Source organism: Anastrepha obliqua, chromosome 4 (genome assembly GCF_027943255.1).
Source record: "Anastrepha obliqua isolate idAnaObli1 chromosome 4, idAnaObli1_1.0, whole genome shotgun sequence".
Classification (NCBI taxonomy): domain Eukaryota; kingdom Metazoa; phylum Arthropoda; class Insecta; order Diptera; family Tephritidae; genus Anastrepha; species Anastrepha obliqua.
The window spans coordinates 94,667,108-94,680,319 of record NC_072895.1 but is presented as its reverse complement, the minus strand read 5'-3'; the positions used below and the strand labels follow the sequence as shown (position 1 = coordinate 94,680,319).

At 35.1% G+C, this 13,212-nt stretch overlaps 1 protein-coding gene across 6 annotated transcripts in view; it reads left to right on the top strand.

Moving 5' to 3' along the window:
- Positions 1 to 13,212, top strand: part of LOC129244938 (homeobox protein 5) — a 177,053-nt gene continuing 163,841 nt past the window's right edge. For 4 of the 6 annotated variants that reach the window (XM_054882860.1, XM_054882857.1, XM_054882855.1 and 1 more), the window contains exon 1: positions 1 to 509. The gene's annotated coding sequence lies outside the window, so the exon portion shown is untranslated. Of the gene's footprint in view, positions 510 to 969; positions 988 to 4,603; positions 4,773 to 13,212 lie in introns of those variants that run through there. The other 2 variants (XM_054882859.1, XM_054882856.1) reach the window with 2 other exon arrangements.

Sequence of the window (13,212 nt, the reverse complement as noted above, 5' to 3'; positions counted from 1 at the left end):
AGCGAATGGTTGGTTGGTTGAATGTTTACTACTACACATTTCGTGTCACAAAGTACAAGTGCATTGGAAAACAAGCAACAAACGTGTGAAAAAATGGAAAGAAAAAACTAAAAGGAACATTTGTTGTTTTTGCGGTGATGCATTTGCTATTCTGGACGCTTAGACGCGGCGCGTGTGACTCCAAAAGATATTAAATGACATTCACATGTAGTTAGTGTGGCGAAAGAAAGACACTGGAGTGCAGTGATATTCAAAATTAATACGGAAAATATTTAAAATATTTTACATACTTACTATGCAAAGGAAATTTGTTGTGGCTGCTTAGCGGTGACAGTGTCGAAATGTGCAGAAATTTCGTATAATGAATACAACAAAAGCAATCGATTCGTGAATAACGTTTAAGCAAAAATTTGTGCACATACATATTTATGTACTAAGCCTATTTCCATGGTGATATAGTACGGCAGTGTGTGTTATCTGATAGTTTGGAGAGCAAAATATTTTAAAAGGTGTTTATAATATATTTTGTTGTTTAATGAAAAAAAGGAAAATATACCATATATTTACATACGAGTACACATATAAATATATGTATGTACACAAGGGTACACGGATATATTGGTTGGAGGTGGTTTGGCTTGAAAATCGTGCGAAGGCGAAATTAAGCCATAATTAAAAACAACTGCCTGCCGAGTTCTACTCAAAATCTTGACGACCTATAAGTGTTAAAGGAACCTATATACGTATATATGCATATATTTACTCAAAACCATATCAGGTGTTTAGTAATGATAATAATGTAAAATTAGTGCGTCGCTTAGATTTATGTACTAAATGGAAATATGCACTTGGACCTAGAGATCTAATGCGATCTATTATGAGGTATACTCGTATATGTATACATACTATATGTTAGCTTGACAGGTTTAAACGAAACTACTCACTGCGATTTGAAGCACACGCCTTTAGTAATTTTTATTACAAAAGGTAGGGCAAAATGTATCTTTATTTTGGAAAAAATATCTGATAAATTGCAAAAAATAAAGTAGGCTAATAGAAATTTTTTTAGAAAATTTTGAGAAAAAGAGAAACTTTTTTAGAAATATTTTTTTTGGAAGAAAAATTATAATTTTCTCTTTTTAATAAAAACTTTTTTTAGAAAAAGAATTAAAAATTTTCTCTTTTTACTCAAATATTTAAAAATAGTTTGAATTTACCAACAATTCTTTTTCTTTTAATTTTCTTTTTAAGTATATTGTAATATTTGTAAAAACAGATTTTAATATTTTTAAACAAAAATACAGTTTTAATAGTTTGCATTCTGATTAAAAGTATTTAAAAAATGGTTTTCGTATACCAAACATTCTTTTTCTTCTAATTTTCTTTTTATATTAAAATATTTTTAATCAAAGATATTAATATTTTTCAAAAAAAAAAGGTAACTTTTTAATAGTTTTCCAGCTTGCATTTTTGCAACAACTTTTTCATTTTGTATCCTTCTCTTTTCTATATCTTCCTTGTTTACACTGATCTAACCCAAGTTTTTATCTTTGTTTGATAGAATTTTAAAAAATAATAAATAAATAACACCTTTTTTGGATGTTGGGCCGAGCTCCTCCTCCTATATGTGGCTTGCGTTTTAAAGTTTTTCCACAAATGGAGAGACCTACAGTTTTAAGCAGACTCCGCACGGCAAATGTTTTTTTATGAAGAGCTTTTCCATGGCAGAAATGCTTTCGGAGGTTTGCCATTGCCTGAAATTTTTAACAATTGTTGATAGAAATTAGATGATAAAAAAATTGTTAAACAAACAAATTTTTAACAATTGTTGTTAGAAATTAAATGAAAAAAAATAATTTTAAACAAAAATATGTTTGTGTTATAGTCAGCTGTGGTTAAAACAATCATTTAAGATTCTTTCCCTTTTAAAGAAAAATTTAAAGGTTTTTCCAACTCAAGAAATTTAAATTTTTTTATGTAGAAAAGTGAAAGGATTTTTTAAAAACATTTCTCATATTATAAATAGCATGATTACACCTACTGGAGCCTCTTCATCGCGTCAACATTGCAATTCCCGAAGAGGTTATGAGCTTATGACTTTTGAATTTTTTTCAGCAGAAGATATTTTGAAATAATTTTTGGCAAAATTTTGCTTTCTTGTAATTGACATAAACCAAAAAAAAAACCTAGATTCTCAGCTTTAAAGAAGTTTTGGATTTTTTCCACCAAATTTATTTTTTTTTTAATTTTTTTTAGTGTAGTAAAAAAAAACATTTTGATACAACTTTTTCTTGTCATTTAATGAAGTTATTTTTAGCGAAACCTAATCTTAGGTAAAAATACATATGTAATAATAAAAAATATTGCAATATACACAAAAAAAAGATGTTTTTAAGCTCTTAACAAAATTTAAGATGTTTTCAAATAATTCTTTAATAAATATTAAACAATTTTGTGCTCATCTTTAGTTAAATATGCATGTACATATTACTATATTCACATAAATATTAAAAAAATATATGTTTTTACCCAAATTTAGGTCAAATTTAACTTTTTTAATGAATAATATTTTGTAAAAAAATTTTCTTTTTTGCAAAAGTTTTGAAAACTAATTAAAAATAAGAAATATATTGTCCAAAAAAAAAATAAAAAAACAACAAATTTTTTCAACAAATTATTTCCACCTACTTTTACCCAATTTTAAGGAACATTTTTGAAAAAAATATATGCATACAATTTTCTCCACTCACTTTCATGCTCTTTTGTTTGATCTTAATCTTCATTTTTCAACACCTTTTATTTTCCAATTTTTTCCGCAGCGTTAAATTTTCATTTTAGAGCATCTTTCACGCTCAATATTGCCAGCCTTAAAAAATCGGAAAATACATTTTTTAATCTGTTAAACGCTATTTAACAAAATATTTTTCTAGACGATTTCTCAAGATTTTTTTTAAACTAAAATTGGATAAATTCGTTCTTTTTCGAGCGTTTCGTCAGCTTCCGGTGCCGGTTCTCATTGCGATGAGGGACATAGATTTCCAATAAGAGTGTTCCTAATCGTTTCTATCAATTTTTTTTTTTAATTTAAAAAGAAAAAGAGCCAATTTATCAAAATTTTTATCCATTTATCAAAAAAAAAAAAAAAAAAATAATAATTATGTGTACGCTCAACTTCTCTGTGATTAACTTTCCTTGTATAAAATTTCGATATTAAGACATTTTTTGTTACCCCACATCTGATGTGTGATATTGAGGCCGACTTCAATGGTGAGATTGAGGGTTTCAAGAATGGTTCAGACTTTTTTTTTTGATGACAGCTATTTTAGGTTAGGTCGAATTCATCATAATTATTATTGAAAAAGAAATCCTCATGTATTTTATATAATGTAATATTTGTATTAAATAAAAAAAAATTTTTTTAATTAATTTTATAAAAGTTATTTGGCCTGTGGCGAACGTTATTCAGTTTTTTTTTTAATTTTTTTTAATTTTTTTTTTTGAAGAAGTTAAGAAATATAATTTCAGACTGACTACCAAAACTAAAGAATAATGAAAATATATGCAAATTCAATTACAAGCTTTCCTCTAACTAACTAAAAGATAGAGTTCAATAGTGCAGAAAATTGTTTCGTAGAAAATCAGAAATCTAGAAAGTTACAATGGGAGATCTAATTTAACAATACTTTTTATCATTTTTACTACCCTACTTTCACCCTATTCGCTCTCACGAGGGTCGTGTTATAGATCAGTGAAATGTAGAACCAATAACCAATAGCATTGCCATATCAAATCCAATATTTGGCTTGTCAAGACTTTAATTTTTCAAAAGAACGCACCCTAATTTTCGCACAGACGTGTCAAATAGTTTTGTTGTGACAACCATTTCTCTGATTTAAAAAACATTTTTTTTTTATTTTGTTACTGCCATTTTTGCTGCTGATAAGCTGCGGCCCACTCTGCTCGCTGACTGCTCTAAAATGCAGCTTATCGCCGATCGGTGTAGGCAATTTGTGCGGGTTATTTTCTTCCCCCTATTGCATATTTGCGTTGTTTATTTGTTGACACAAGACAAACTCGTGTACCTTAACAACAAAAAATGCACGAGCCTGGATATGTGTATTTATTAAGTACATACATACCATACATATGCCCAAGTACATACACATATGCAGAGAAATATGAGGCTTTGAATATTAAATATTCTTTCTGTATTGCTCTGGAAGTTCCAGAAAATGGAAGTGTAAATTACTGCATGAAAAAAAATATATATATATTAGTATAACAAGAAATTTTCAAGGAAAAAATATCACAATTGTGAACAATTTCAGTGAGCAGAATGTAAAAATACTTGCGGTGTTTTTTTTTTCTTAATAACTTTCAAGTGCAATTCAAAGTCAATCAATGGCTCGCTGATTTTGTCTTTCTCAATGCATTCGCCCCAAAGCACGATTTAGATAGATGTTCTCTCTATGACCTTTAACGAAAACAAAGCAATTTGCCAAACTGCCTACTAACGCCTCCTGCTGTGTGCAACTTTTGACCTTTCAGCATTTTTTTGTTTTTAACAAAACCACTTTCAAGATATTTGTGCGTATTCTGAAATGTAAAAGTGGTAATGGATTATGAAAAAGCAACAAAAAAAAATAATAAACACATTAGTGTTCCGCGCAAAACTGGATTTTGACATGTTTAATACTCAACAAAGCTGTGTTGTGGTGGATTACGAAGAATTAGTTACGCGAGCGGATTAAAATTTTATTGAAAATTAACAGGTAATACACAATTCTAAGCAAATTTATTGAAGAATACATGCACATATAAATAGTATATTTAATTAAATTATTTTTATTTTGGTTAGTAAAATAAAATTAAATACAGAAAAAAAAATCAAATAAAGGCAGTCCGCAATTGCGAGCGCCTTTGGTGATTCTAAGTATAGCCTGTAAGAGCAGCTGAAAATGTTCTTGGTAATAAAATAATTTTGAATTGCTATTCTGGCCAAGGCATTGATCCAACTCATAAGGATGAGTGAATTATGAATCGTTTCATGTACGTTCTTGTTGTAAGTACGATTGAGAGGAGCATAGAATACAAACAATACTCACTAGTCGCTTTTCTCGACATAGAAGGGGCGTTCAACAATGTTAGCACAAGATTCATAATTGTGGCTCTAAATATGTTAGGCACAGACATAGATCTCAACGAATGCATAGAGAACATGCTTAAAACTAGAAAAATCATTGGTGAGGTAGACAGCAGCACGGTAAAACGCTCTGTCAACAGGGCAAAACGCTCTGTCCTCCCTCAGGGAGGAGTCTCATCCACTCTGCTGTAGTTACTAGTTGTCAACAATATCCTTACCAAATTCAACCGAAAGGGAATTAAAGGAATTAATCAGGAATGTTTCCAACCACAATCAGTGAAATTATGGAAGGAGCTCTGGTATTACTCACCAATTGGGCCACGGACTGTGGTTTAAGTGTAAACCCGAGAAAAACTGAACTGATGGTATTCACCAAGAAAACGAAGGTACCAAACTTTAATCCCCCAAAACTAAACGGCGTTAGTCTCACGCCACCCAACAGGCAAAATACGTTAGTGTGGTGTTATCCTAGACCCCAAACTCTGCTGGAAGTCCTACGTAGAGTACAGGGTAAAGAAAGCGAATAAAGCACTTTACACGTGTAAGAGAATGTTGTGTACAAAAAGGGGTTCCAACCAAAACTATCCAATTGGTCCTACACAGCCATTGTAAAGGCCAATACTAACATATGCGGCACTAGTTTGGTGGCCTGCAACAGAAAGGAAATACAACAAAACTAAGCTGAACAAGATACAAAGAACAGCGAGTATCTTAACTACAGGAGCGCTTAGCACCAGTCCTACTGAAGCGCTCAATGTACTAACACATCTATTGCCATTAGATTTACACATTAAAACAATAGCTACTTGCAGCGCGGTGAGACTCAGAGACATAGGAAGCTGGACAACAAGGTCGTACGGTCACAGCAAGATCCTCCTACAGGGACCCCCGCTGCTCAAAAACGGATCAGACTACACAGTCCCCGACCTCAACTTCAAGAAAGGCTTTACGGTACGTTTTCCACCGAGAGTCGAATGGAGCAAAGGGAATGTAATTGGAAGATACGACATCGATATCTATACCGATGGTTCTGAGATGAACTGTGGTGTGGGAGCTGGCTTCCGTTCGCAGCCACTCAACCTATCTCAGTCAATTCGACTTCCTGACTATGTCAACGTGTTCCAGGCAGAACTTTAAACGATCAGAGAAGCATGCAAGACACTAAAACTCTACTTGTGCAAGAGTAGCTATCTTCTCAGACAATCAAGCAGCTATAAAGCCCTTAGACTCCAACTCCATTTCATCCAAATTGGTCTTACAGTGTAGAGAGGAGCTGGAATTGCTAAGTCGTTGGCTTGAAATTACTCTGATATGGGTTGCCGGTCATAAAAACATACGGGGTAATGAGATAGCGGATGAGCTAGCAAGAAAAGGTTCGATCTAGCAGAGGCGGTGACAGTCTCCACTCCACTAAACACAATAAAAACATCCATTGCTTCACACTGCCATGCTTTAGCCGAAAGAAGATGGAAGCAACTAACTACATGCATTACCACAAAAACACATGGCAGCCCTACAAAATCCAAAGGACGAACCACCTGTTAGGATGTTCTCGACCAAACATCTCACGCATCACTGCAACCCTTACAGGTCATTGGAAAGTAGGGGAGCATGCAGCCAGACTCAACCTCCCCTTCAATCCCATCTGCAGAAGCTGTCAAGCGGAAGGGGCGAAGGAAAGTCTTTTCCACTTCTTATGTGAATGTCCAGGGCTAGCTAGGGCACGACTTCGCTCCTTCGGTAAGCCTTTCTTACAGCAAATTAATGAGATCTCAGACGATGATTCCACCAGCCCATAAACCACACCAGACCGTTGTTTTCTCTGGGTGTAAAGGTAGCTCTTGAACCTGTTCTGGTTGCTCTTCATCCCAAATACGGCAATTTTTCTTATTGACGTAACCATTGAGCCAGAAATGCGCCTCATCGCTGAACAAAATTTTGCTCGAAAACAGCGGATCTTCTTCAATCTTTTCAAGAGCAATCAGCAAAACGGTGACGTGCAGGAAGGTCATTTGGCTTTAGTTCTTGCACGAGCTGTATTTTGTATGCTTTTAAATGAAGATCCTTCCGTAAAATTGACCAAGTTGTTCCATACGACAGTCCAAGTTGCTGAGAACGGTGCCGAATCGATTCATCGCGGTTTTCACGTACACTCTCTGCTACTGCCGCTATATTCTCAATGCTTCTTGCTGGACGTGGTCTATTCGGTCGAGAATTATCCACCAATGAATATTCGGATTCAAATTTGTTGATGGTATGTCGAATAGTGTTTAAGGCAGGCCGATTATGTTGATCACCCGTTACTAATTTATTATATTCAAATGGGGCGGAAAATTCCCGCTTTCAATACTTTTAATACTCTGCACATTGGCACAATAGAGCCACAATTCATATATAAGGATTTGCGTATAAAAAATACACTTTATTGAAAGCTTCCCACCTTACCGGCATGCAACAATTTTATCGATTAAACACTAAAAGTCGCGTGGTAATTTCTGTACAAACCACTAACTATGTACCTACATACTTATATACTCGTATATATACTTGGAAATTTCCCTAAAGTTATTACTTACAATTCCCACTAAGCTCCAACTGAACTAGTAATTCCATAAAAGTGAAATCTCATACCAGAATGTCGTTTGAGCGCCACGCTGCCACACACAACGCACCAGTGACAAGTAAATGCACAGCTGGGTTTGGTGGAATCGCGAATGTACTTACTACGACCACACATACATATACGATATGTATAATAGTTGTGCATGTGTATATATGTGTGTGAGTAAGTATACCCCTGCATATTTTTCTTCCTTATGGGTGGTGGAAATTATAAGTTAGTTTGATTGTTTACTCTGCGCACAGCCAAAGTGGCGTCGTAAGCGTGGCTAAAAATGTGGCATGACGTTGTGATGCGTGTTGCAAGCCCCATTATAAAAACACACCCAAGAAAATTCTTAGCTTTTAAACTAATTTCTATGCTTATGTTTCTATGTGTAAACGAAAATAAATGTGTATGTAAAAAGCGATATTAAAGACTGATCATTGAGAAATTTGGAAACCTTTTGAACGCCTTCAACCGAGAAGTGTGCATTGGATGACGGTAGAGGATTTTAATTTTATTTGAATTTTTTTTTATTCTTTTTCTGCTTACATTAACCCTTTTAAGGTATAAGCCGAATTAAAAAAAAAACGTCTAACCTTTTTTCTTTCCCGAGAAATCTAACGCGTACCACAAACACTAAAGGAAGTCAATTCCTACTTCACGCGGTTAGCCGAACGCAGCGGAGGCTTTTGTTTTACTCATCTACCACCAGCGGGAATCGTATCGAATACTACGAATATGCGGAATAGGAAATATCTACATAAATGAAGCTCTCGAGTGATAAAACACTGAAAGCATTCTAGTTGGGATTTGTTTACCAACTCGGTGCACTTCGGACGGATGACGAAACTCACACTTTGCTTTTTATGCATTTACAATGACGGCGGTCGCCGTAGACGAACGGCTTAGTGCGTGACTGACATTGAGAAGTGCGAAGGTTCGAATCTCCGGGCATGAAACACCAAATGATAGAAAAAGTTGTTTCTAGCAGGAGTCGCTCGTCGACAGTAAATGGAAAACCTCCGAGTGTATTTCTGCCATGAAAAAGCTTCTCATAAAAAACTGTTTGCCTATATTAGGACGAGGAACTCGGCCAAACACTTAAACAGGGTATAAACGCCAATATATGTATATATAATGAGTGGGATATTCCCTTTCGTATCTTTAAATATTGACTATTATCTAATTCGATGCGATGTGCCATCTGTTTCCACTTACAAAATAGGTTGAAAAAAAATTTCTCTGTTCAGAATTTATATTAGAGCTGCGAATCATTCCTGGCTTGGAGTCGCTGAAAAAGGTTTACTTTCCTAATTGAATGGAAAAACTCGTACTCGAGTAAGCTCCGATGAACAATAACCTAGACTGTCCAACAAGAACACTAGCCAACATTAGATTAATCATCTGACCGAAAATGGTGATGGAAATATTCACCAGCGTGTAGAGCAAACTTTCTAGCAGGTTCTTAAGGACTATATTCTTCGGGCCACGGGTAGATTGGGGTCGCTCGAGAGAACTTCTAAGGCTAACAAAGCCGCAGATCTCGAATTTGTCCGTTAGGTGTCCATGCGATGAGGCTTGGGTTTGCTTTCAAGTCCTTTCTGCAGAAGCTGTCTGAAGGCCGAGTTGGAATCATCTCAGCAGCTTCTACTTAGCTACCCTGCTCTCATCGGGTAAAGGTTTAGACATCTGGGCTCTCACTTTTTTGCTACCCTGCAAATATTGCGGGTTTAAATATCACACATCTGGTGAAATTCTTTAGTAGCTTCAAGCGGTTATTACAAGCGTAAATCGCCTCTGTGGGTCGTCATCCTCTAATATAAAGCCCCTCCTTCCTTTTCTTCCACCTGTCTGGCTTATTCCCTACTCCTTTTCCCCTCCCCTCACCCGGATGGTATCACAACGGACAAATTTTAAATTTTTGTCGGTATTTCGGGAGCTACTTCACATTCGAAACGATTTCTCAGATCGCCTCTGTGGGTCGTCATCCTTTAACCTAAAGCCCCTCCTTTCGTTTCTTCCACCTGTCTGGTTCCTTCCCTTCTCCTTTTCCCCTCCCCTCCCTCGGATGGTATCACAACGGACAAATTTTAAATTTTTGCCCATGTAGACCTCTCGCAAGGGCAGTCATTTAACATAACCTAACCTAAGGACAATATGTGATTTTGCATCACCCTCTAACATCTGATTTATGAGCACGGTTTTGATATATACCTGTCCTGCTCTTCCACACGTATTTTATATTCAGTCATGATGTAAATTTAAATCAGCTGTGATCAATCAAACCTGATGTAAATGGGGCCTAACCAGCTATTTCTTATGTGAAAAATAATCATTACTGCTGTAAATAAAATCAGACCTGATGCAAAAATCCATGATGAAATCAGAATGCACAATTTTTCCTTCATATTTATATATATTTTTCTTTTTACTTATTTACAATTAAAAAAAAATATTTCAGATGTTATAAATACTTAAAGTAACCGAAAATTCATTCGGTCCGCTATTATCCTTATTTTCGCATTCAGTTTTTTTGGGAGTTACCACACATTCCAAAAGATTTCTCAAGTTCTTTAAATTTTTTTATATTGGTTTCTTTAGTTTCAATAAATTATAAAAATCTTAAAATCCAGTGTTCACTTTCTTGAATACTTTACCTCACAAACTTGCGCTGTAGATATACCGGGAACGCTGCTGAAGTGGCAGTCCTTGGTCGGATATAAATCCGGGTAGTCTAGGTTGCGTAGAACCGAATGTCGTAGGAGCGAATAAGCACTAATCGGTTTGACTACTTACTCAGGCTACATAAATAGCTTCCGGGGAAAAAGCAAAACGGAAGCGTTTGCATTTGTATTAGTAAGTTTCAAAAGTTTGTGAATGTACTAGATAAAATTTCCGTCAGTCGTGTCTTGCAGGGTGGTAGTCTGTATTGCTGCAGTAGCCCTAATATGATAGTGACCGAATGAAAATGGCGACTAGCTCATATTGAAAGTTATATGAGTCGCTACGCCAAAAAATCGACACCACTCGCCAATAACAAATTATTTCACTTGCGCTTGGAAAATACTCCCAAGGCTAGATAAATGAAATAATCTACCTGCCCCAGAGAGTACGAAAAAATGGATAATTGATTTTTTCTAATTTTATCGTATCTTCTCCAGACCTTCAAACACATATGCACTTAGAGCAACGCAGCTTGATTTCATACAAATTCAACCAAATGATTGCGACAAGTGAAAACTTTGTGATATGAACGTATGTATATTTACTCACAAACAATTTTCGATAAGATAAAAGCAAATTGGTTCTTTACGTAGGCGCGCAAAAGCCAACTAAATCCGCGCAAGGCTGGCAGCACAACACTGAAACCACTACAGTTGTGGTCAAAAAATTAGCAGTGCCTATAATCAGCAATCAGGGGTGTTGCTTTTGCATCAGGTTTTTAAGTGAATCTACTACAAGAGGGTCACACTAATGCATGGAACGTCAAAACATGAATTTTCTTTAAAACTCACAATGAAAACTATTAACATGGAATATTTGGGCTTCGTTTTTCCTTTGCGCAGCTGGATGAATGAATTTATTGAATGTTTATAACGGCTTATGGTATCCAGATCATCATCAATTCCTTTTGTTCCGAATGGAACATAGGGTCTCATGGTATCTAGACACTATACATATGCAAAATATGCCGAAAATTATATTCACATACACCCATGAAAAAAAATGGTGGGTGTCATTTTTACAGACTAAGACTAACAGATAGCATTAAGGTCGTAGAATGACTTGAAAAGTCGTCATATTATTTACTAATAATTCCAAAGCGAATTTTTTGTGTTGCATGTTTCAAATAAATAAAGAATGGCCTCCAGTGAAGTGCGCTTGGGGCGATATACTGGCAGGAAGGTGGTGTGTGATGGTAATATCTAAAAACTGTCATTCAATTAAAAGGACCAACATAATTTTTGACGTGATAACGTCTTATAATTCGATTTAGCCGGCTGAACGCACGAAAAAATGTGTCGTTACCTTGCTCATTAGTGTTACCTTGCTCATTTGTCGTTACCTTGCTTATTTGTAGTTACCTTGCTCATTTGTCGTTACCTTGAATGAACTGCAAGCGAAAGCGCGAAACGAACAAAGCAAACGAACGGCAACGTTCGACATCTTGCTCTCTGCTACTTAAGTGAGCGTATATATGTATGTATATGCGCATATGTACATATATAAATTCACGTATTTGTATTTGCATATCCCTTCTTATTGATTATTATTAATTTGATTTACTTGAAGAATTTAAAATAAAACCAAGTTTGTTAATAATACCTGTTGTTTTAATGTTATTATTATTAATTTGTTTATTATATATGAAGGAAAAAATGTATGGTAATATTTACCATATACCTTACAAGATATCTTGTATACTAATATATGTATATAAACACGCATATACATATACAATTTCGCGCAATTTTCAAAAAGAACAAATCTATATGTAAAGATGCATACAAGTCATATGGACATATCAAATATACGAATCTATTCCGTACGCAAGCAAATGTAAGCTAATGTGCTTGAACTGCAAGCGAGAGCGCGGAACGAACGACAAAGAGCACAATCGGCCCCGCGTTCGGCAACGTTCGACATCTTGCTCTGTCCTACTGGAGTGAGCATATATATGTATGTATATGCGCATTTGTATATAAATTCACATACTTGTATTTGCATATGCCTTCTTCCTGTGGGCATGGTAATGAACCATTTCTCTGTTGAGAATAGGACGATGATAGAAAAAGTAGGAAATGAAAGGGAGTGCTTCGAGTTTAAAGTGTCTTGAAAAAGGCAAATCGATGATGGGCCTCTTAGTGTTGTTGACTTATTAACGTCTGATGCACAATCGAAATTGAAGATATCTTTCATGAATTTGATAAGTGTTTCGTCATTTTTCACGTTTGTGTAAATGTAACTTGACCTTTTCCATTGCAATTCCATTTACCTCCTCCTCTATATCCATAAAAAATATCTATCAAACAAATAAAATTAAAATTTTGTTTTGAAAATTGCAACCATTCCATCAATATTTTCTTATGACATTGTCACGTTAAACTATCGTCAGTAAACCGACTTTACAGACAACCTCTTTTTTTATACTATTTATGTTCAAGTGTACACCTCCTTCCCTAATCTAATTTTGTGTTTCCCGAATCAAATTTCGGAATACCAAACTTCCGGTCTGATGACCCTAATTGAAATTTCTTCATTTTCAGACCACTTCAAGGCGAATTCATACAAGGTGATAGCAGTAGGACCACAAAAAAATTTTAATCTATTTTATTTTTTCAATTTTGTGGTTGAATGTCAAAATTTCAATCAGAATGTACACAAACCAAACAACACCAAAAAACGTTCCCACGACAGTCGATTCTACGTTGTGCCGGAACGATCGGATTTATATTCGGTCAAG